At 37.2% G+C, this 26,331-nt stretch overlaps 1 protein-coding gene and 1 non-coding gene across 2 annotated transcripts in view; both read right to left on the bottom strand.

Moving 5' to 3' along the window:
- PCDH15 (protocadherin related 15) overlaps nt 1-26,331 on the bottom strand; it is a 743,595-nt gene that overhangs the window by 437,969 nt on the left and 279,295 nt on the right. The gene's annotated exons all lie outside the window — the stretch shown is intronic.
- LOC130030019 (U6 spliceosomal RNA) lies at nt 4,631-4,737 on the bottom strand. The gene has a single exon (XR_008793449.1). It is a non-coding gene; the product is annotated as a U6 spliceosomal RNA (small nuclear RNA).

Below are 26,331 nucleotides of genomic sequence, written 5' to 3' on the forward strand. Positions count from 1 at the left end.
TGACTAACTATATAAAAAAATATTCTTGTTGAAGGTCTGGAAAAGTATTATAGGAGGAAAGGTTCTTGTAACTGACCTGGCATTGATTATTCGCACTACAAATTTTCCCTGAATTCCTCATGAATTGATTTCTGAGCACAGTGCGGAAGGGGACCTTAAACATTGCCAGTTGTGACCCAAAAATTTGACAGCAGAATTTTCAGTGTATGTTTATCTATCCTTTAGATGATAGGTAGCTTATATTAAACTTGTAAATTTAATTTAAAATGTTTACTGAAGTCCAATTTTGAAAGATTCTTATGGAGTTAAGAGCACAAAGGAATAAATGTTGTCAAACTTATGATTTAGTAGAATGTTTGTCTAAATAAACAAAGTGTTTTCTCTGCTTTTCATAAATTACCTGTATTATAGGAATGATAAGATCTATATGTCAAAATTTCAAAATATAATTTAGATTAATACGTGACATTAAGTCAATTTTCTTAAAAGCAAATAAACTTTCTGTGCACAGATTCTTCTCTTGTTAAAAATAAACAGCATGGGGCTGGAGCAATAGCAGCGGGTAGAGCGTTTGCCTTGCACGTGGCCAACCTGGGTTCAATTCCTAGCATCCCATATGGTCCCTCGAGCACCACCAGGAGTAATTCCTGAGTGCAGAGCCAGGAATAACCCCTGTGCATCACTGGGTGTGACCCAAAAAGAAAAAAATCCTTTAATTAGAAACTATACAGAGTTATACAAGAAAAACAAGATACCACAAAGAAATATGGAAAAAGAAGATGATATGGCTCAAATGGTTGAGCACAGTTGTGCACGTTGCAAGGCCCTGAGTATTCTCCAACTGCCAGCACCACTTCATGATCCATCTCCTTCCTACGCTGCTGGCTGTGGCTCCCATAGCATTTTTCCAAATGAAGTTAAAACCTAGCGGTAGTGTTAGATGAGGGCCTGTCTTCCGACAACTTTACTTTTCTTGTTTTCACATTTTTTCCGAGTTCCCAGTTAGACAAAAGGGATTTATATGCTCGGTAACAAAATGATAACATTAGCTCTTCATTTGTCAATAATTCCAGATTTAGTTTTCAATATAACATATTTAAAATATTTCTCTCTGTAGACTAATTTGTACAATAGCAAAGTGATTTTCTGATACCATTGGGATAATTCTAAGTCATTATATAGTTAAATCTAACTTTATTTTCACATGCCTACAATCATGTAAAGAAACAAAGCCAATAAAGAGTAAGGAAGTTGCTGGAGAAATAGTATAGCTGGTCAGGAACTTGCCTTGCATGTGGCCAAGTCAGGCTCCATTTCCAGCATCCCATTTGGTCCCCTAAGCCTTCCTGGAGTGATCCCTGAGAGGAGAGTCAGGAGCAAGCCCTGAGAACCTCTGAATATAATGAAAAAAACAAGCAACAAAAGAATAGAGAAAGCTGCTTAATGAGAAATTTTCCTATTATGACTAAAAAGCAAAACAAATGTATCTCATAGTTGATTATTATACTAAATGACGATTAGAGATACATTACAGGAAAAATTGTTAATGTCGGTGGGTATTTTGCATCTGGAAACTGTCCAGTAATTGCAAGGCTATTAAATAAACTTATGATTAAACAGATGTCTGATATAGTGACATTATAAATTTATATAGCAAATCCTCATATTTCTACCACAATGCTTCATTTAAAATAAATATGACTTAAGTTTGATTTTGAGATATGGGTGCACCCAAATAAATGATAAATGTTTACTTAAATAAAGCTATTACATTTTATCCAACATTATATTAAATACTGTAGAATATTTTTTGTTCTTGTGTTTTTATTATTGTTTTGGCGGTCCAAACCTGGAGGTACGTAGGGCTTACTGCTGACTCTGAGCTCAAGGATCCTAGAGGGGCTTGAGGGAACATATGTGGTGCCAAGGATCAAATCCAGATCTGCTGATGAAAGCCAAGTATTTTACCTATTGCTCTGGCCACTAAATAACATATATTTGAAAAAAAAGGAAGAGGTATAGGAAGATGGGCTTACCACATGAAGGCAAATTAATTTTAACACAAATCCTATTATTGCTAATGAAATAAGCTTTCTAAGCCATACTGCTTTTCCATAGCATAGATGATTTTTTTATTGCAAAAATCAAATAAATAGAGTCAAAGTGATAGTACAGGGATTAATGCAATTGACTTGTATCCCATAAACCATGGTTTGAATCCCTGGCACTGTATATGGTCTTTTGAACAACTCCTAGGTTCATTCCTGAGCACTGAGCCAAGAAAAGACATTGAACACCACTAAGTGTAACCCCAGTTCAAAACAAAAACGAGAGCACAGAGATAGGTAAAGGTAGCACTTATCCAGAGCTATTGCCTCAGTCAATTTTAACCAAAGTTTGCCTTAACAGGTAACCACCAAAGAACAACTTAAAAGTTTAATTTTACATGTAGGTTATCTAGATATAAAATTATGCATAATAAATCGAATTAAAATAGTGTAATCTAAACTAAGACTACAGAAAAGTGTAATATTCTTTCATCTTATTAACTAATACTAATTTAATGTTTAAGAAATTACTAACAGTTCTTATTGCATAGCCAAGCAGTCATTAGCTTAGAAAATGTACATGGATTGATAAACACCAACAAGTCGAATAACATTCATATTTAAAGTGATATTATTTCAAATACTCTAAGTTTACTAATATACAATCAGAAATTTTGAATTGTTTTATAACAAGGTTGGTGGCTAGTTTAGATTTTCAAGAAGCATTTTGTTGACAAATACAAAGATTCTGAAAGCCAGCCCATTTTCAAAATTTTCAAAGAAAAATAAAATCATACTAGTACAAATATCAGTATAAATAAAAGTCCCGTTGATGAAAGGTGAAAAAAAAATTGCTCCAGAAGAATGAAAATATTGCCATTCAGATCAAAGGTAGAGAGGAAGAACAGTGGGAATATGATTTTGTTTCCTGTGGGGCAGATTTTATGAGTAGGGCACTGGCCTGAATAGTCCCTAGTAAAATTGAGTTTTTATGAGAAAACTGAAGAAAAATCAAGGAAGAAGAGGTTAGACTGGGACTAGTATTTTCCTGCAGATACCTTTGTCACTGACCTAGAAATCGGAAATTTATAAATTATAAACTAAAGTTTTCAAACTTTTGATATAAATTAAAGCTTTCAAAACTTTCCTTGTGTTGATATTGTTGGAAAAGAAAAACATACAACATAAAGTTATTCATTCCAGTATCACAGAAAGACTAATTCCTCTCACAGCAGTTTCAGCTTCATTCCCAAAAGGAATTTGAAACCCAACTAATGGAAGTTGTGGTTATCTCTATTATAGTAATTGGCATTGAAATCCTCCCCTTCTTTCCCTATAGTTTTGATTGAATATAATATATATAGGCATATAATATGCCTATATATAATGTGCCTATCATGTACAAATACATATACCTATGTGTACATATTGCTGATGTATATATATGTTTATAAACCATATTATACTTTTATCCACTGAGAATCCTTGAAAGACATGGATTTAAAAGGTGATATATCAGGTTACAAATAAAAATAGCACTGTCTGTGGCACTGTCCTCCCTCTGTTCATCGATTTTCTAGAGCGGGCACCACTAATATCTCCATTGTGAGACTTGTTTTTACTGTTTTTGGCATATCAAATACATCACAGGTAGCTTGCCAGGCTCTGCTGTGTGGGTGAGATACTCTCGGTAGCTTGCTGGGCTCTCTGAGAGGGGCGGGGGAATCGAATCTGGGTCAGGCGTGAGCAAGGCAAACACCCTACCCACTGTGCTACAGCTCCAGTCTACAGTTTGTCTCTTCTAGAAATAAAAATAAATCCATTTTACTCTTCCATCATCCTGGGCCTTTAAACTTTCTTTAAGTAGTGATTCTCAGCTTTAATATGCATATGAATCTGCTGGGGATCTTGTTAGAATTACAAATTATGATTCAATAGTTATATTTAGCACTTAAGGTAGACGTATTTTTGTTGATACTGATGTTGTTTACCTGCATATAGCCCACTGAAGTTGGTAGACAGGTAGGAACAATAAATTGCAAAAAGTAATAAAACAAAGTTGTGTCCTTCACTAATAGCTTAATGCAACAGTCAGTCAGCTGAAGAGCCTATCAGATAATGCATAGAGTCCAAGCAGGTGGAGATTGGATATGTAGGTCAAAGAGTCTCAATTTGCTCACTGATCGCCTTCATCTGAAGTCAGTCACTCCTCAAATGATATTGCTAAGAAAACTAAGTATAGAACAAAATTGCAGGTGGAAATAAAGAGAATTTTGTGAAATAAAACTTCAGTGAGCAATTTGGGTCAGCAAGGACATAGAATATAAGGCACAGTTGTGGTATTTGAAATCATTTCATTATAGATTCTCTATAAAATTATTCAAATCAGGTTTTAGTTATATAATTTGTTTCACATATGCTCTCTATTTCTATTTTCACAAGTGCAAACATTTTGAAAACCTAGCTTAAGAAGATTTAAGTTAGTTTAAATTTGTTTTTATGAAGAACATTCTATTATGTACAACAAACAACTAAACTTTAGTTGCTTGGCAGCACAGCCTATCACATAAGCTTTCAGGATTTTTTTTTTGTCTCGCTTCATGAATTTGTGTGTCATCCTTGCACAGGGGTCATGTTAATTTTCTCTGTAACATTCCAATTTTAGTATATGTGCTGCCAAAGTCAGCACATCTTACAGTATATTGCTCAATATGCCACAGATTCCAAACACTACACTAGGCTCATGTATTTTCATTTCATCATTTCATTTCATCATCCTGTTATTCGTCGATTGCCTCGAGCAGGCCCCAGTAACGTCTCTTTCATCCTAGCCCTGAGATTATATTCAAGGCTATTTAGGAGAATGAGACCCATCATTGTTACTGGTATCTGGCATATTTGGTACGCCACGGGGAGTTTGCCAGACTCTGCCCTGTGGGCAGGCTACATTCGATAGCCTGCAAGTTTGTCCAAAGTAATGAGACAATAAGATGTCAAAAAAAAAAAAAAGTTCTGATAAGATGTCGCGCGGCCGGTGGCTGGTCCTGGAGGTCTTCGGCTGCCGGAGCCCTGGTCGGGGCGGGGAGGAAAGCTCAACCCGCTCCCCTCCAAGGGACTCCGGGAAGGAACACCCAGGCGCGGGGGCAGAGACTGCACTGTTCTCGTCCGGGATCTGGATTTTATAGTCTCTGAGTCTTGGCCGCTGATGGGATTACACGGCGCCAGGGGGCCAGGTGGTGGGTGTGACCCCCGCCTACTGGAATTTGGAGGATCTGGGTGGAAGATGCTCGACTCCAATTCGAGTAGGCTTGGAGGTCTCGGCCCCAGAACCCGCGTGGCTTTGTCCCTCTGCCAGTACCTTCATGTGTGCGGAGAGTGGTCTCAGCATGGTGGTGGCTGGTCCTGGAGGTCTTCGGCTGCCGGAGCCCTGGTCGGGGCGGGGAGGAAAGCTCAACCCGCTCCCCTCCAAGGGACTCCGGGAAGGAACACCCAGGCGCGGGGGCAGAGAGGCTCATGTATAAATATATTCAATATTCTACTTAAATATTTTTCTGTTTTTAGGAAATTAGGAAAGAATTTACAGGCCTCTAAAACAGTCTGTTGTCCTGTTGTACTGAGACTTGAGATCCAGATTTGGAAGACCAATTCCAACGTGAGCTATAGACCCAGAAGTATGTAAACTTACTTTTCTAAAAAATAAGTTAAACACAGTTTACCCTGTACCATATTAGTTTAGCAGGCCACATCTTGGCTACACTGTTCTTTACAAAATCTTATAAAATCTCCAAACAAATCTATATATTTTTTATTTTGTGCTGCAGAAAAGTCAATTTCTCTTTAGCACAGAAAAATGCATAGATGAATGAATAAATTATATAGATTAAACCTGGATCTTTGCATATATTGCTTCTATTCCTTATGTTTTTCTTTCTTTTTTATATCAGTCAGGGGAAATTACAACTTTACATTTTTCCAGGCAGAAATTTTATTAGTCACTATTAAGTATGTTTTTCATGAAATATATTCAGTCTATAAAAATATTATAACACATATCTGGAATTTTTGTTAGTAACTTTTTTGTTACTATTTTTGTTAGTAACTTGTTCTATCATGACATGATAGTCCTGCCTAGAATAGTATATTAAAGATCTAAGTGATCGTTATATTTTAGATAGTGCCATTTTCAACATAAAATAATTGTTACCTGACTAAACCATAAGTCAGTCAAAAAAAAATCTTCAGTGGTTCCCAATCTTCCTGAAATTAAAGTCAGATATTTATACAGTTCTCACCTTAGTTCAGTGGACCTTACATAATTGTTTAATTTTGCTGCACCGAGGTCGTCAGTCTTATTGTTTTCAGTGATCACATTCCTGGTGAGACTCTGGTAACCACAAGTATTGCCACAGATTAAACAGAATTGGCTGCATGCAATGCAAGCATTCTGCCTACTGAACTTTCTCCATCCCTCTTACAAGTTATTTTTTACTTTTCAATATAGCAAATTCAAAATTTATGCAGTAAAAATAAAGTATTGAATTTTGATTTTTATACTGATTTTCTGACAGGTGGTTTAGTCACTTTGTTAGTCACTATAAACCTCTTCCTCTAGCTGCTGGGTATGGCAGTGAACCCGTTTCCTTTCAGCCATGGTATCCAGAAGGGAAACAATCGAAACTCTACAATGTTCTAGGTTACTAGCATTTATTGGATATTGAGTTTTGTGTTTAACACTCCATCATACAGCAAGACACCCATGAGTATAAGAAAGGTTTATCATTTTATTATAAAATATATTTTTGTTAGATAAACCTCTCCCACTCTGTGCTAATGAAGCATTCTCAGCATATTTAAGGTAGTAACAATTAAGTCATTATGCTCAGTAATTAAGTGTATCAAATATATTACATAGCTATAATGTTTTCAACTGAGATATGGTTTTCATCTGGACACACAAAGTTAAGGGATATCCTCATTATTCTAAAATGAGGGAATCTTCTCCTTGACACTCTATAAGTATTTTTACCCAGCAGTAGTCTAAAAGCTATTTCTCTAATAGACACAGAAGACTCCCAATTTATATTTACTTTGTGTTCTTAATCTCAGTGCCCTTCTTCGAAAGATAAAACTCCCAGATGCTACTTTATCACCTTTGGGTTGTGTTCAAATACTACTCTCTCACTTCATCCTTCTCTACCCACTATACTTAATGATGCACATAAAGCATACGTGCTCATATTTTTATTCTTTGTTCAGCAAGATTTTTCCACATTAATATCTCTTAGTTTAATTTCTGTATGACAAAACTAGAAATTGTGATTCTTATAATTAATTTATTTTAAATTAAATGAGTATTTAAAATTTTGTAAATATATTTCCTTTTGATCTTACCAGCCATTAGAAGAAAGCTTCTAGTTAGAAGCATATTTCCCATCAGTGAGATGATACAATTTCATTACTGGTCTTGCATTTTTACTTCAAGAATTACTCTTTTTTACCTCTATTTTTTTCTTCAAATTGATATTTTATTTATGTTATTATGCAAATTTTACATTTAAATAAGAACTTTGTGATAAAACGCATGGATATATTTAGTCATATGCTTGCTCACACACATTTTTGTTATATACATATACATATACATATACATATACATATACATATACTTGTGTACATATGGCAACAGATAGGTAGTTAGACCATTTAAGCAAAGTAGGAAGAAATTCATAGAACTTCTCAGTAGATTGGAGAGTATTCTTTGCACTCAGAATAACTAGGTTTAGTCTGTGAAACTACATGAACCTCTGAGCAGAGAACAAACTGGGGGAGCCTCCTGAACACTGCCTGATATGACATACACACACACGTACACACACGCACACACACGTACATGCACATTCACATCGCACACACGCACACTATTCGGTAGCCAAGTCATTTTTCGCTTTAGCTTTTCATTTTATCTTTTGATTTTACTGTTCTCTCTCTCCACCCTCCCCAAAGTTATCTTATTTTATCTATTGAAAGACTTAGTGCTAAGTATGGCAAATGTATTTGTTCATCATTTACTTAAAAAATGTCCTACTGTGGGCCGGAAAGATAATACAGTGTGTAGGGCATTTGCTTAGGATGTGATTCACCCAGATTTGATCCCCAATATCACATATGATTTCCAAGCCTCACCAGGAGTGATTCCTTAGCACAATGAGTAAGGTCTGAGGGCTAGCATGTGTGTACCAAAAATTAAACCAAACAAAAGAAAGCAGCAAGGTAAAGCTACTCTTGCCCTAAGAAAAGGTCATTGCAACATTGTTTTTGTGATCCATGCGTGCGTGCGTGCATGTGTGTGTGTAATACAAAGAAAGGACCGAGTTTTAGGGGGCAAACAACTATCTAAGGTTGAATGAAAAAGTTGAACATATGCACATACCACTCATATTCATTATTACAAATTTATTTATATGCACAAACAAACAGACTTTTGGTTTAGAATGTAGAATTCAACAATAGGATAAATTTACCAATGATTAGTGCTTTCTCTTATGTCTTTACAGTTGCCCACAGGTAGTCATTTTATATTGCATTATCAGATATTCATGGAATCATCTTAGTATCTAGCACAGGGTTAGCAATCTTCTGATTGTTCTGCCTTAGACTTGAGAAATGACTTGCAGTGGAAAAATAAAACCAGTTCCTTTTCATAATGCTTCAGTTTAAATGTAAAACAAGGTTTCTTCTTTTTGAAAAACTTGCTTCGGAGTAGAGAAAATATAATCTGATATATAGCAATTTATGATATACACACACATTTATATGTATATCATTACTAAGTAGCATAGAGGAAAGTAAAGGAACCTATGACACCTGAGAATATATCACATGCATATTTTCTTATTGAAAATAGATTAATCCAAATGACATTTCTTCAGTTTTCCTCAAGACTTTTCGTGTAATTTTGGCACATTCGCATTTATATATTCCTAAGAAAACCTGAAACGTTTATAGAATAGTCATAAAAATACTAATTTTTGTAATGTATAAGTTATAGGTTGTGCATTTCTAATAATATGCAGATACTTTTATTTGATTGTTATTTACATACTGCTTTATGTGAATGAGCAATTAGAAATATTAAAAAACTATAAGATTAGTGAAAGAAGTAGATGAATAATAATAATATCATCTCTTCATTTTTTTTACAAGGGAACATAATTCAGAAAGTAGTAAGTAAAAGAATTTATTCAACACTAGTCACCTTATACATAATTTATTTTCTTTACCCCTAGGCTGAGAATACTCCACTCAAACAATCATTCTATTATAGCAAAGAATTAAAAGATCATGTAATAGATGTTAATAACTAATTGTATATGTTAAGTGTTTTCCCTCTTGTTTGGGCATATTCAATGAAAACGGGACCTTTATTACTTTACAATTCTATATATTTACCTCCGCACCACTTGTCATTTAAAGGGAGCTCCTTTCTTGCCAAATTCATCCTGGTTTCAGCAGTCATTCTCAGATGATTTTCAGAGCCTACTGATACTGGCAGAGCCTTCTATGTTAACTATTTTCACTCACTGAACTTGGTAAATTTCCTGTATTGTCTTCTCCACTGTCTTCACTGTGTTCCTGCTGTTCAGAGAGTGAATCTTTGTAGGAGGCTCTCTGAGAATCTCTGATGAATTAAGCTGGGTGTTGCTCTTTCCCTGCTCTATCTGTCTTCACCCAATGATAGGAAGAATAAGTGTGAGCTTTGAGAGTTGTGATGAATAGCACTCTTCAAGAAATGTAAAGTATGGCTTGCTGAGATGGGAGAGGGTGAACATGGAGGCTGACTGGACCCTGCTGCGACGGAGGGTTTATAGCTTAAGGTTGGAGTGGGGCCCAGAGATCAACTGGGAGATTGCCCACGTCTTTAGGAACAAGCAGAGATCCAGGAGATGTGGAGTTGGGTCTTCCAAGATGGCGTGGAAAGGATTTTTATTTTCTTTAATAGTTAATTAATTCATTAGTTAGTTAATTACTGTATTTTTGTTTTGGGGCCACAGACGATAGTGTTCGGAGGTTACTTTCGGCTCTGCACTCAGGAATAAATCCTGGTGATGCTCAGAGGACCATAAGGGATGCCAGGGATCAAATCTGAGCTGGTTGCCTGCAAGGCCCGCATCCTACCTGCTGCACTATCTTTCCAGCCACGGTAGACTTACAAATTTTTGTGCTTGGGTTTCAGTTATACAATGATCAAGTACCCATCCCTCCACCAGCACCCCCAACCCCCCCACCCCACCCTGCCCCTGCGGCAGGGCATTCCCTTTTGTTATCTCTCTCTCCTTTTGGGTGCTGTGGTTTGCAAAAGAGGCATTGAGTGACAATCATGTTTGGTCTATATATAGTCTACTTTCAGCATGCTTCTCCCATCCTAGGAGTAAACACTAATCTGTAAAGGGTTTTTAAAGGGTCTGGTTGGGCTTTTTTCTAAGCCATTGTTCTCAAACTTGTATTCCTCTCTTCCTCCCCAGTCAGACTTCTCTATGTAAATTTCTTTCAATAGAACTATTTTACTTCAAAAATAAATACAAATAAAGGTTATTGTTGGAAGTAAATCTACACTGTGCTTAGAGATGGATCTCAATATTTACTGTCAACATATGTAGATCACACAAATAGTAAGAATGAAATTCAGGCCACAGCTTCTGCCAAAGACAGACACTCCAAGCAAGAGAAGCAAAGAGAACTAAGAAATTGTTTTATTGGATGACATCAATAGCAAAAGTAATAGTAAGATGTACCATTTTGATCCGGGAAATGATTCGAAGAACTACCTAAAATTAGTAGACTCCAGATAAACTGCCCAAAGGAATCAGAAAGTAAGACACAGTTACAATCAATCTATCGGTCTAGGATAATTAGGCAGCTGGCCACTTCCTTCCGTTTTATATCTCCTGCCACTCTGAGAGTCCTCTTTAGAGGGATTAAAAAAAAAAACATTACTTCGAAAATCAGAGGAACAAAGTACAGAAGGCAAAAAGAAGGCAATAGTAGGCTATAGACTTATCTGGAACCACTAGATCTGACTCACAAAAGTAATTTTCATGAATATTCATGTCGGAGATTGAATTTCATGAACTCTTGTAAATCCTACATGCTTAACTAATTTCTAAATAAAAGGTGTGGTATTTAAGAGAAACATTGACAAAAATTCCTAGAGGAATATATGAACACCATGTTTCATTGCATGCTCATTACATTCATTTTTTTTTGTTCAGACTACTACTTCAAAGATAGAAATGCAATGTATTTATCAGTGGCATAGCAAGCATATTTGTTTTGCCCCTCGTCCAATGCTGGGCTGGAGTTATAGCACAGTGGGTAGGGCATTTGCCTTGCATGCTGCCGACATGGGCGGCCTGAGTTCAATTCGTCCGCCCCTCTCGGAGAGCCCGGCAAGCTACCAAGAGTATCTCTCCTGCACGGCAAAGCCTGGCAAGCTACCCGTGACGTATTCAATATGCCAAACACAGTAACAAGTGTCACAATGGAGACGGTAATATGTCTTAGATTGGTAGTGATGAAAATGGCATTAATAGATAAAATAAAAACCAAAAGTTTATAGTGTCACAGAGTATTAGGACACAGAAGATTAAATATTTTAAAAATCAATTCTTTGCAATACTATAGTAAATTTTCTCAAGTGTAATATTTCAAATGTAATGTACAAATCAATATAACCAATGTGTTAACTCTATTTTTGAGAACACAAAATTGTCATGAACAAATGGTTTCTGCCTTTTAGACATTTCTATTTTAGTATATATCCATAGGTATTCTATGCATCTTAACATTTTGAATCAAACACATTTTAGTTATTACTTTGAAGCAATATCAGGACAATTACTTTCAAAGTTTCACATCATGGCTAGACCCCACCTTCATGTCATTAAGTTGGTGATGATTATGCAGAAAAAAACAATCACAGAAATCAGCAAAATAAAAAAAGATAATTTTTCAGTCCAGAAGAAAAAGTGGACCCAAGTTTGCGTGTTAAATTAGTACGAATATTTTTCATCAAATAAAAGTTGAAAATATATCATCTCCATTAAAATGATACAAACAAAATTGACTGGGTTGATTCATTTTCAAAGTATCTGCCAGCTATCACCAAAGTTTTAAAACAATTGAGCGATAGCACAGCGGGTAGGGCGTCTGCCTTGCACGCAGCCAACATGGCCGACCCGAGTTCGATTCCTCCGCCCCTCTTGGAGAGCCCGGCAAGCTACCGAGAGTATTCGATATGCCAGACATAGTAACAACAAAGTCTCCAATGGAGACGTTACTGGGCCTGCTCGAGCAAGAAAGGTAGAGAATAATAATTTCCACACAAAGAAAAGTGAATTAGTTCTTCCACTTATTTTAAGATATACGTTAGTAATACAATTTATAGTGTAGGAAACATGTCTATACACAGGCAGCTGACAATAATGAGAAATTGGTGCTTAAAATTACTGAATAACTTTTACTCCTGAATAAAAGTATTTGAAGCAATTGGTAATTAAGAAATTAAATACATGGAGTTGCATCTTTAACTAATGGAAGGAAAATGTTAAAATAACTTTAATTGTTAGGAATGTTTCAAAGTTTTCATAGGTTCCTTCACTTTTATGATCAATTGACTTAAATAACTCTAGATTAGCTTAATGAATTTGCTATGTTCATCTAGAGTTAAGAAAAAATGATAACAAAAATAATTTTACAAAGAAATATAGTCAATTAATTTTGGGAGAAAGAGATTTTTGGAAAGAAAATAAATTCACGTATATTCTTAAAAAACAAGCTAGGCAAAATATAATCAGTGTTTTAATAAGAATTATAATACCACAAGTAGGTCAAAGTAGCCTTATTAATAAGTTTTCAATCTTAATAAAAGTGAAAATTAAAAAGCTAAAACCAGTGCTGTTCATAATAGCAACAATGACACCAACTATTTAATAATATATAAAGAATATGTTAATATCTATTAATTATAACGATAGCACAGCGGGTAGGGCGTTCGCCTTACAAGCGGCCAACATGGCCGACCCGAGTTCGATTCCTCCGCCCCTCTCGGAGAGCCCGGCAAGCTACCGAGAGTATTCGATATGCCAGACACAGTAACAACCAAGTCTCCAATGGAGACGTTACTGGGCCCGCTCGAGCAAATCGACGATCAACGGGAGGGCCTTTACCTTATAAATCCACTAAGCTAATATATGAATGAGATATATAAAATAAATCTAAAAACGTAGAGATGAGAATTAATAGATTCGAAAATCAATACTTTAAACACTAAATCTCTTCAGATTCATTAGTAATTCATCATATTATCAATAAACATTCCAGCAATTTTGAAGAAGTTTAAGTTCCAAACATATCGATGTTCAGTCTTTTATTTATTTTCATTTGATTTTTCACTATACCCTTCTGTGCTCAGGGTAACTTCTCGCTCTACACTCGAAGGTTACTCCACTGGCCTCAGGGACCCATGTGGGGTGCTAGGTAAGCACCCCTCCTGCTTTCTACAGTTCCAGCCCAACTATACTCAGTCTTAAGGAAACAAATGACACGAGAAACTGCCTCATATCAATATATATTCTAAAGCTACAGCAATCAGGAATGACAAAATGTCATATATGACATTGAACTACCAGAACAAAGAGACTTCATTAGTAATTCATGAGGTTAAACAAGTGAGTATAGGTATTCAAAATAAATAAAATTTGCTACATAATTGTCACTGTCCTCCCATTGTTCATCGATTTGCTGGAGCGGGCCCAGTAACATCTCCATTGTGACACTTGTTATTGTTTTTGGCATATTGAATGCATCACTGGTAGCTTGCCAGGCTTTGCCGTGCAGGCGAGATACTCTCGGTAGCTTGCCAGGCTCTCTGAGAGGAGTAGAGCAGAGGAATAGAACCTGGGTCAGCCAGGTTGGCTGTGTGCAAGGCAAACATCCTACCCACTGTGCTATCGCTCCAAACCTTGCTACATAACAAAAACAAAATAGTAATTAAGAACGTAGTAAGAAGCATGAAAGGTAAAATAATAGTAATTTTAAGAAGGTAAGTTAAAAGGTTGTTTTAAAATTTTGAGAGATCTGGGGCTGGAGTGATAGTACAGCAGGTAGGGCATTTGCTTTGCACATGGCCAACCCGGGTTCGAGTCCCAGCGTACCATATGGTCCCCTGAGCACCGCCAGGAGTAATTCCTGAGTGCAAAGCCAGGAATAACCCCTGAGCATCACCAAGTGTGACGCAAAAAGCCAAAAAATATAATAATAATAATTATCATTAAAAAGTAAAAAAATAAAATTTTGAGAGATCTGAGTTCTCTGAGTATAAAAAACACTAAATTGAAATAAATACAAAGCTGGCTTATTAAAATTTTAAAAAAATTAAAAAATTGGTAATGTCACTTGGGCCTGAGATGCAATTTATTGCTAGCTCTGGCACTGAACTATCTGGCCTCATGACTAGATTGCAACCCTTGGGATCTTGAACACTGCTTCATAGGGGCCCCCAAATCTTGAACATATAATTAATGAAATCTCAATCATAAAAATTTAAAAAATATAATTGTAGTTTTAAAAGTAGAAAAACTATCTTGATATTCACGTCATAAAAAGGGACATCCAAATGTTTGCCTTATAAACAAACACATGGCAAGATATTATTTCTGTTTATTTAAACAGAAATGCAAATGAAATGCAGAGTCATGCACAAAACCTATAAACAAACTACATTGATAAAATAGGCATCCACTCATTTTCATACACCAAGTAGAATTATTTGCAACTAAGAAATGAGGCAGCAAGACAAGCACCCACCCTGCTGAACTGTAGCTCCAACCCAACTATGCTCAGTCTTAAGAAAACAAATGACATCTGGGAAACTGCTTCATATTAATCTGTATTTTAAAGCTATAGCAATCAAGACAACTTAGGAATGGTAAAATGTCTGACAAATAAACAACTAGAACAAAGAGATGTGATAAATAATCCATGAGGTTGAGTCAAGTGAGTATCACTTAATCACTTAATCACTTAATCCCCGTTATTCATCGATTTATTCGAGCGGGTGCCAGTAACGTCTCCATTCATCCCAGTTGCGTGCTAGCGTAGCCCAATGGTATCTGTTCGTTTTAGGAACATGTAGAGCCTCAAACCGATCATTTAGGGTCTTGACGAAGAAGTCTGACCATCTTATAGGTGGGCGTCCACGTGATCTTTTGATGTCTCGTGTAATCCAATCAGTAATGGCTCTAGTCCAGCGGTTGTCTGTAAACCTCATTACGTGTTCAGCCCATCTGATTTTTGATGTCTTGGCAAATGAGACAGCGTCCCTGATTCTTGAGTGTTGACGAAGATCAGAACTCCGGATTCTATCTCTCATTTGAGTGAATCGTGATATTCCAAGCATAGTTCTTTCGATTCCTCTTTGAGAGACCTGAATAGCGTTCTCATCCTGTTTTCGTAGGGTCCAGGTCTCTGAGGCATATGTTAATGCAGGAAGAATAGTGGAATCAAAGAGATGTGCTCGTAGCTGGAGGTTCTTTGTCCTTTTAGTTATTTCTTCAATGCTCTTGAAGGCATTCCAAGCCGCTCTCTTCCTCGTGCGCAACTCAGGTACCAGGTCATTCATCATGTTGATTTCTCGACCTAGGTATATATAACTGTTGCATTCGGAGATGGTGGTTCCGTTGAGAGCGAATGGAGCGTCAGGAACAAGGCTGTTTCACATAAACATTGTCTTCGCAAGATTCAGCTGTAGTCCGACCTTTCCACATTCACGGTCAAAGTCGTTCAGCACTTGTGCCGCTTGGTTGATGTTTGGTGTTATTAGAACGATGTCATCAGCAAAGCGGAGGTGGTGTAGTTGCCGACCATCTATCTTCACTCCCATGCTTTCCCATTCCAGTCATCGCATGATGTTCTTGAGGGTGGCACTGAAGAGTTTTGGTGAAATGGTATCACCCTGCTGAACCCCTCTCTTGATATGGATGATTACTTCTTTGTAGAATGGTGAGATCTTGGTAGTGAATCCGCAATAGAGCTCACGAAGGATCCTGATGTATTGAGTTTGTACGCCCTGATTGGCTAGGGCTTCTATGACCGCTTCCGTCTCAACAGAATCAAAGGCCTTCTTTAAATCAATGAACGTTAGACAGAGTGGCATCTTGAACTCCCGAGATACCTCAATGAGCTTGGTTACTGTGTGAATATGGTCGATGGTACTGAATCCTTTTCGGAATCCAGCTTGTTCACATGGTTGTCCTTTATCTAGTGTTCTGCTAATCCTATTCAGGATGACTCGAGTAAATAGTTTGTAGATGACAGACAATAGGCAGATTGGGCGATAGTTGCCAATGTCGTGGATGTCTCCTTTCTTGTATAGTAGTACAGTCCTGCTGGTTTTCCATTGGGATGGAACCTTGCATTCAGACAGGTAGCGTGTGAAGAGTCGAGCCAATGTATTGATGAGTACTGATGGTAAGTTCTTCAGGTGTTCAGGTCTGATCTTGTCTGGGCCAGGTGCTCTTTGTTTCTTTACCGACGAGATGGCATGTTGGATTTCGGAAGGGAGAACATTGGGAACGACATATCCATCATGTGGTATGTGGTATGTGGGCAAGTGGATGTGGCTATTAAAGAGATCTGAGTAGAAGTCATGAATAATCTTCTCCATTGCCCTTCTGGAAGATGTGATAGATCCATCATGATGTCGGAGGGCAGTCATCTTGGTTTTGTAGTTGGTGAAGGACAGGCGGGCATTACGAATGCTTTTCCCAGCTTCTGCCGCATCTACCACTACTGCTGCTCTCCTGTTTTTGAGGTCATCCTTGATGGCTTCTCTGCACTGTTTTGCCAGTTCGGATGTTCGCTTGTGGTTGCCTGAGGCACGTGCCAAGCCACGTTGGCGAATAAGTTCAAGAGTGTTCGAAGAAAGACGGTTTTTTGTGGTTATCTCTCTCTTGGCATTCCTTGCACAATCATGGAGGTGCTGAATCATTCGATCGTATTCCTCATCAATGTTGTCAATGACGGCATCTTCCCATGTTGCCGCAACAGAGCCAAAGAGTTCCCAGTTGGTGGTTGTTCTGGGAGTCCTCTTCTTAAACCTTGCATTCTTTTCTCCTCGTTCTGTGAGGTAGAATTTTGCACGAAGAAGACGGTGGTCTGATCCCGTTTGGAATTTTGGGACAACAGCAACATCGGTTAGGCAAAACCGCCGATTGAATATGATGTGGTCTATTTCATTGTGGAACTGTCCATCGGGAGACTCCCATGTCCAACGTTTAGATTCAGCCTTTTGAAATTGTGAGTTACCATGGAAGGTTTTGGTAGACATGATGAACTCAGACAGTCTGTCACCCTGTTCGTTCCATTCCAGGCCATGGGTTCCGATGTGGAGTTCATCGACTGATCTTCTTGGTCCTATCTTGGCATTAAAATCACCGACAATGATCTTGTAGAAGGTGTGATCTTCTTTATAGAACTTCTCCAGCTCCATGTAGAATTTCTCAGTTTCTCTTTCACCATAACTGGATGTTGGTGCATAGACAACAAAGATAGAAACTGCCGGTAGTGAGCCACATTTATTCAAGTGTAATCGTCCGATTCGGGTTGTTAGGCATTCAAATGAATCAATGCTCGTGACTAAGTTTGTGTTGACAAGGATACCGACACCACCGACGCCTCTTTTATCATATGTTCCAAGGAACAGTTCTTCTCCAGTGTCGAAAACAGAATGATGGAATTGATGTCTTCTCGTTTCGGTCAGACCAATGATGTCGTACTTGATCTTTCGTTCTTGTACCATAAGGTCTTCAATGGATGCAGCAGATGCCAGGGTACGAGCATTAAAAGTACAGACAATCATTTTTGTTTTTCTGCGTTTTGGTAGCCTATGTCTGCCTTGGTGTTTTATCAGCCTCTCCTTCCATATCCTTCTTGACTCTGCATATTCAGGGTTAGGGAAATGAGATCCATTTATTACTGGATTTGGCATATCAATTTGGTCTATTTGGCATAGACCACGGATAGCTTGCCAGGCTCTGCCATGCGGGTTGGATATTTAAGGATATTTAAGGTACCCTGAAAATTTAGAGAAAAGTAAATAAATAGTCGCGCGGCCACAGGCCGCGCGCTCCCGGGAGCTTGTTGTGATAATCTCTGGATCCTGGCCTTTGTTGGGGTTACACGGCAGTTGGAGGGTGTAACTGTCTAGCTATTGACAGGTCCAGTCCCAAACCGTGCAGACTTGGAGATCTCAGCCCCGGGTCCCACACACCTGGGTTCCTCTGCCAGTTCTGTTATGTCTGAGGCTTATCCAAGTGTGTGGAGAGTGGCCCCAGTAAGGCCTTGGTTGGGGCCTGCAGGTCTTCAGCTGTTGGGCCCTGGCGAGGATAGTCAGACACAGGGTAGGAGACTCTGCCTTGTGCTCTCCCGGGAGCTTGTTGTGATAATCTCTGGATCCTGGCCTTTGTGAGTATAGGTATTGAAAATAAAGATTATATATATTAACATGTATAGAATTCAAAAATAACTTTGAAATAAATATAAGTATTTAGTAGTTACAGAGCTAAAATGCTTCTGTCTATATCTTGAAAATGAAACAAGGAGAAAACAGAAAAGTACAAAATTAGTTAATGCATTTATTTCATCACATATCAGTCTTTCTTAGGTGCTAGAATGCTGTCAGTGATCGTATGACTAGTCATTAATTTATTTCACAATTACATAGCAAAAACTGTACAGAATATGTTCAATAAATATTGTGTGATTATAGCAAATATGCTTTTATTCTATAAAAATCCTCAGCAATAGGTGCTGGAGATAAAGCACATTTGTTAATCCACCTATATCTCTAGTTCATTGTCTTTTAAACATATGAGGAAACCATACAGTGAGTATTTTGAATCACATAAAGTTTATCTTAAAGCTACTCATACCCCACAAGGCTAGCATGTAAACTCATTTATCATCCCAGCTTTAAAGACTCATGATATAATCTCAGAAGAGAGATTATAGCTACAAAATTACAGAGATATGCTTATCTCCCAACTGAAAACAGGCGAGTTTAGGCTGAGTCCTCCCTAAACTCAAGAGGGGAGCAGGCTGAGGCCCTGTCCTGACAAAGGCCAGAAGCCACACTCACATCCTCAAATCTGCCACCATGCCAATGGCCTGAGTCCATTGCCTCACAGTTGAGCCTGAAGCAAAGCCAACATGTATAGAATTTGCATGTTATACAGTGTGCCAAAAGTTCCACACTGTCTTCAGGCTGTGAACTGTGAACTGGGGGGGTGGTCTTCGCAGACTGGGTCAGGAGTCCTCCCCCAAGTCCTCAGGACTTCCTCCAGAAGGCTCAGCAGCTACATACATATTCAACAACCACTGCTGTATAAAATCTCTGCCCTGTTAAATTTTCTAGTTCTGGGAGCTCACAGCTGTGAACCACACCTCCAAACTCTACACTACTGACATCCCAATAGGAGCACAACAAATTCTACAGGAAAGTTATAGAAGTCAACTAAATTCAAACAACAGCTTTAGTACAGAAGGCTCAACTAACAACAGCAGCTTACGAAACCCTTAGACAAGAACTGAATGTCCCCATGATGAGATATAAGAACAATATTGAAAAGGTAATTTAAAATTAGAGTTCTTCCGTGCCAGAGCCATAGTACCATGAGTAAGATGCTTGTCTTGCACATGGTTAATCTGGGTTAGATCCACACCACAACATAAAGTCTCCCAATCCCTACCAGGAGTATTTCCTGAGGGCAAAGCTGGGTGTGCCCCTCCCCCCCAAAAAATAAACCAGTAAAGTTAGAGGTATTATATGATTTGATTTTAACATTGACCTCCCAAAAGATTACAAAGATAGACAAAGATTAGACGAATCAGCTTAATGAATTGCATCAGAGGTTGGCCAACTTTCTCTTCAATGGCCAGTAATACAGTTTTATAAGAATATGTGGAGTGTTTTTTGCAGTTTCTTCTTATTTTACAATATATAAGTATACACAAATCATTATTAATTCATGGATTATATAAAATTGAATCTAATTTCCCAATTACTGGAACAGGAAATAGATCCTTGGTTAACTTTTGAGAAACTTAAATTCAAGAGTAACAGGAAATCTTTGAGCAAATGGTACTGCAACTACCAAATGTCATTACAAAAAACAAAAAATGACCTCAAATCCTCCTTCCTATCAAAAATAAAAACTTACTTTAAGTGATTCAGGGCCTAAGCATAAAAAGTACAGAGCATTTAGAGAAAAAGACATTAGAAAATATTTGCAGCCTGAAATGAGAAATTTATTTTTAGATAGGTCACAGTAGGGAAAAACATAAAAGAAAGTTTTGATAAATTAGATTTTCATCAAAATTTAAAACTATAGCTCTCAAAAGACATCTCTACATAAACTATGTAGTAGGAGGGAATATTTGAATATTTGAAGAGTACTTGTTACAAAGTTTTCCTACTTAATTGCATCCTGCAAGCTTTTCAGATGTAAAAAAAGGCTCATAAATGTGATTTAACTTTTTTCCAGAAAAACAATGTGACCCATTATATGCATTGTTATTATCAAAAACAAAAGACCTGGGATTTTACTTTTTGAACTTTAACTAGCTTCCCCTTTCTTTTCCTTATTCAAAGAAATAAGGAAAACAGGGGCCTGAGTGATAGCACAGCTGGTGGGTCATTTGCCTTGCACAGGGCCAACCCAGGTTTGATTCCCAGCATCCCATATGGTCCCCTGAGCACCGCCTGGAGTAATTTCTGACTGCATGAGCCAGGAGTAACCCCGCGTATCACCAGGTGTGACCCAAAAATTAAAAAAAATAAAAAAGAAAACATAAAGCTTGATTTTTGGAGGATATTGTTGAATAGATTGCTTCACTAAATTTAGAGACATAACTAGCTATGCATAAATATAACTCAAGTATGCTTGTTTACTTGATGTCAGGCTTCAGTGATATTTGTAAAAGGAGGACTTTCACCATAATAATAGAATTTCATCTCACAGAAATACTACCAGGAAGACAGAGATAATCTCTAAATATGTGGAGAAATACATAATCTATTACAAGTCATATGAATGATTATCTAATTTCTGTAAAATATGCAATTGTATTGTGTAGTATAAAATTTGAAAATTCGGAGACTGGAAAAATAGTACATTTGGTAAGGTGCTTTCCTTATATTTGACCAACACTGGTTTGATCCTCATCACCACACTTGGTTCCCTAAGCTCAGCCAAAAGTGGACCCTGAGCACAGAGCCAGATGTAAACCATGAGTACAGTTGGGAGTGCTCAAAATCAGAAAAAAAAAACAAATTAACAAAACCAAAGACAAGTAAAATATTTGCAAATTCAATGTTAATCATTTACTACAATATTTAAAATCTAAAATGGCTTGGAAAAGGCACTCTGTTCTTTCCATTAGATTTAACATGCTACCTGGTCTCTACTTATATCATTAAGTATATGAAACAGATGAAAATGTGTCAGTCATGACAGATGTGCCTGATGATGAGGATAAACTTATACTTATTTTTTCCAAGCAACTTCATTGTACCTGTACCATAAATACAGAATATGCGAAGCTGAATCCTAAGTTAAAATATTGCATTTCAGATAAGATTCAATGAACGATTTAAGCTTTTTTGGCAAGGTGCTTTTGCATGAGGCACTGTTCAGAATGATCAAATCACAAGAGGACAAGCAGGTGTTCAGAACCCATTTCTGCTGATATGAACTGTAGCAAAAAAATTTTCTGCAGTGGACAGCTCTAGTACTAGTTTTTAGACTGCATTCTTTAGCAATCTTGATGAAGAATTTGATTACCAGGATTATGATGTCCTAACTGAATACATATTTTAATATTTAATACCATCTTCATATTTAAAATTATATAATATCATGTTTTACATAATCATTCAAATATGTCAATTATTTTTAGTCTAAATCAAAGTATCTGTCCTTACCTAGTTTTTAACTATAGCTTGTATGATGTCAATGAAAATATTAAAGCATAAGGCATTAAAATACTATCTGAACAAAATCATGGGTTTCAAGGAAATAGCTGAGAATTTTCAAACAAAAATATATGAGTTAATAATTCTGGTAGCTATATAAAAGTTTTGAATGGTAAGCATATATAAAAAATTAACAGACATCATAATTTTAACTAACTTAGTAAATCCCTTAAAATATATCTATTTCAGGAGGAGTGTGTGTATGTACATGTGTGTGTGTGTGTGTGTGTGTGTGTGTGTGTGTGTTTCCCCAAATAATATCATTCACTGTAAAATTCACATATATAAAACTTTGGGTGAGATGGACTTTGGGTGAGATGGAAGCAGGAGTCCTTCTGAAGATTCAATAAAATGATTGCCTTTACTTTCCATTTCTGAACAAAGGCTCCTGCAAACTAAGCTGAAATGTAAATTTTAGTGAGGATTCTATCAGAAACTCAAAGACCACAGTCACTTTTAAAAAATGAAAGACCCACTGTGAACAAAGATAGAGATAATGGGTCTTGCTGAGCTGACATTGTTGAAATGGGACTCTGATTTGCTGCTCGACAGTTGACTCTGCAGGTTTCAATTATAAGACTGGCTGGAGTGGTACTGTTATACAATGTAACTGATAGAACTTGCAAAGAGGTGTATATATAATCAAAGTGCTACGTGTGTTTTTGTATGTCTACATAACATATGTATATTCTCACTGTAAAACTTTCAAAATTATAGAAGAGCACTGGAGTTATGAAGTACATAATATAGATCGATAGGATTTTAACAATCATAGCACGCTTGTATTCTAATCACATATAAGGCTCACTACACTTCTGATTTGATGTATTCAAGTCTTCTTTTTGGCAGATAATGTAAACACATGTGGATGAAAACGATTATAATATACACTATAAATTAAAAAATGCAATAATTAAAATGATAGTATAGTTTCACTGATTTTAAAAAACAACTGTAAGTCTTGGCCAGTGTTTATTTCCCAAATGCACAAATCATAGTTCCGAGCTTTAATCACAAGTTTACTACTGAAAGAGGAATTCTCAGTTTCCCCTTGCCAATAAGAGGGGGAGCCTGCAATTTACCCATGCCAGCAGTTGCATTTTTCCTATAGACCAACCACACCCCACCTGCAAGGCCGTATCTTGAACATTCCTGGAGTTCCCCAGGACCATCCTATACTGTCTCAGAACTGGGAGTCACAACCAAGATAATGAAGAATACCCAAGTCAGATACCAGAAAGACAACCAGCCCAACACCCTATAGATTCCCTGCATTCTTGGTAACACAAGGACCCAGATTTCCTAAAAAAAATCTCGCAAAAAAAGTTATAGTTAACTTAACTTAGTCCTATACTAAGTTTCTCCCTACTAGGGGAGCTCCTTCTATTTTCTCTTCTACTTTCCAATAAGCTTTCTAGTTTCCGAGTGAGTCAGAGTATCATTATTATTCAATATTTTCAGTCTTGGAAATATTGAAGAACCTGGGAATTGCAAATGAACACAGAGGCCCACCACTACCACTTCTGCCTCACCTACATCTCTATTCACTAGTGTAATTATTCTGAGATGTTATCTTTATTTCTCTGTCCATGATGTGAATGGGAAATCGTATCAAAGATTTATCTTTGTCATTTGTCTAGAATAACATGTTTTGATGTTTCTGTCACTATGATCATGTATTTTCTAATAACTATCAATAATTTTCAAGTAAGAGTAGACACATATTTTGATTACAAGAATATGTAAAACTCCTTTCAGACCATGTAGGTTATAAAAAAAAGTTTGTCATCTAGATGTCCCCCAACAAACTTAGTTGAATCAATATGATTCTTAGGAAAATACTGAGTTTTCTATGGCCATATCCTCATTTAAAATTCCTGATTTTAATAGGACCGTTGTCTTATTCAATTTTATTTTATTCTACTTTGATTTCAGCTAACAGCAACTGTGTTGCATTATTCTTTCAGCTCTTCATTGTCATATTTTTTGAATTGTTCATTCTTTTCTATGTCTACTTAAGTAAACAGAAATAGTAGGCTGGAGCCATAGCATAGTGGTAGGACATTTTCCTTACACGTGACCAACCCAGGTTCGATTCCTCCATCCCTCTCGGAGAGTCCAGCAAACAGAGTATCCCGCCCACATGGCAGAGCCTGGCAAGTTCCTTGTGGTTATTTGATATGCCAAAAACAGTAACAACAAGTCTCACAATGGAGACATTACTGGTGCCCACTCAGGCAAATCGATGAATAATGGGAGAACAGTGCTACAGTTCTGCAGTGCTAAACAGAAATAGAATGAATATACTTCATTGACTAAGCAGCTCTTTAGATCCTGAACCTTAGTTTTATAATTGTCTAATAAGGACCTAAAAAACTAACTGATGTAAGCACTTTAAAGTGATAAATAGAAAAGTATTAGTTGGTAACATACCACTGTAGCACTGTTGGTAACATAGGTAACATAAGGATATGATTGGTAACATAGGTATATAATTATTTTTTAAAAATGTATAGTCGAAGTGACATCTGCACTTGTTTGTTCATTGCAGCACTCTTTACAATAGCCAGAAACTGGAAGAAACCTGAATGCCCAAGAACAGATGACTGGTTAAAGAAACTTTGGTACATCTACACAATGGAGTACTATGTAGCTCTTAGAAAAGATGAAGTCATGAAATTTACATACAAGTGGTACAATATGGAAAGTATCATGCTAAGCGAAATGAGTCAGAAAGAGAGGGATAGACATAGAAAGATTGCATTCATCTGGGGGATATAAAGTAACAAAGTATGAGATTAATACCCAAGAATAGCTGAGATCAGCACCAGGACGATTACTCCATAACTTAGAGGCCAGCCGGGTATCCTAGAGGAAAGGGCAGTTCAGATAGAGAAGGGAGCACCAAATAAAGGATGTTTGGAGGATCCTCCCAGGAGGGGAGATGCATGTCGGAAGTAGACTATGGACTGAACATGTTTGCCACTCAATGCCTCTTTTGCAGACCACAACACCCAAAAGGAGAGAGAGAACACAGTGGATTGCCCTGCCACAGAGACAGGGGTGATGGGGGAATGGGGGTGGGAGGGATATTATCCATGGTGGTGGAAAATGGGCACTGGTGGAGGGATGGGTATCTGATCATTGTATAATTGAAACCAAAGCACAAAAAATTGTAAATCTACAACTGTAAAAAAAAAATAAAATAAAATAAAGGGAAAAAAATTATTTTTTAAAAAAGCTTGAAGAACTATGTGTGAAAGAAAAACAGGCTCATGTAAAAAAAGTGAAGAGATTTGATACGATTAAAAATAGGTAAAGGTAGGTAAAGGCCCTCCCGTTGATCGTCGATTTGCTCGAGCGGGCCCAGTAACGTCTCCATTGGAGACTTTGTTGTTACTGTGTCTGGCATATCGAATACTCTCGGTAGCTTGCCGGGCTCTCCGAGAGGGGCGGAGGAATCGAACTCGGGTCGGCCATGTTGGCCGCGTGTAAGGCGAACGCCCTACCTCTGTGCTATCGCTCCGCAGTCTAAATATATACTTTTATAGATATAATATGTATGGCATGAGTTACAAAAGGAAATGTTACCTTTGTGCATATGTTCTAATACCCTATATCTAAAATGGTCTTTACTAAACTCATAAAAAGATTAAACTATGGTGTTGGAGATTTTTATAGAATACCCAAATAACAAGAGTGAAGTATTCCAGACAATTTGAAGCTATGGGACCAGAATAAAGTAGGCTCTTCAGTCTTCCCAAGTTACATAAGGGTATGTACCAAAGTTTGATGTGATGGTTGGCATTTTACATGTCCAGGATAAGTTTCTTTCCAGTTTGAAGTTTACTTAATGTCTAATATACTCAAACATAGAACTCTAAAGCTATAGCATTAATGGCTATTAATGGGAAAAGTGCTACTTCACCTTGGTTCCCACAATTAAAATTTTTGTTAATTTTATTATATCAAGATAATATTTTTGATAAAAACAAATAAAAGCTGTATTTATGCAGAAAGCACTTGATCACGTGATTACTTGATATCCTGTTACTCATTGATTTGCTCAAGTGGGCGCCAGTAATGTCTCCATCCATTCCTGTTGTGTGCTAGCGTAGCCCAATGGCATTTGCTCATTCTAAGAACACTAAGAGCCTCCAACCAGGCTTTTGACAAAGAAGTCTGACCATCTCA

The sequence above is a fragment of the Sorex fumeus genome, unplaced genomic scaffold (assembly GCF_029834395.1).
Source record: "Sorex fumeus unplaced genomic scaffold, SorFum_2.1 ptg000043l, whole genome shotgun sequence".
Lineage (NCBI taxonomy): Eukaryota > Metazoa > Chordata > Mammalia > Eulipotyphla > Soricidae > Sorex > Sorex fumeus.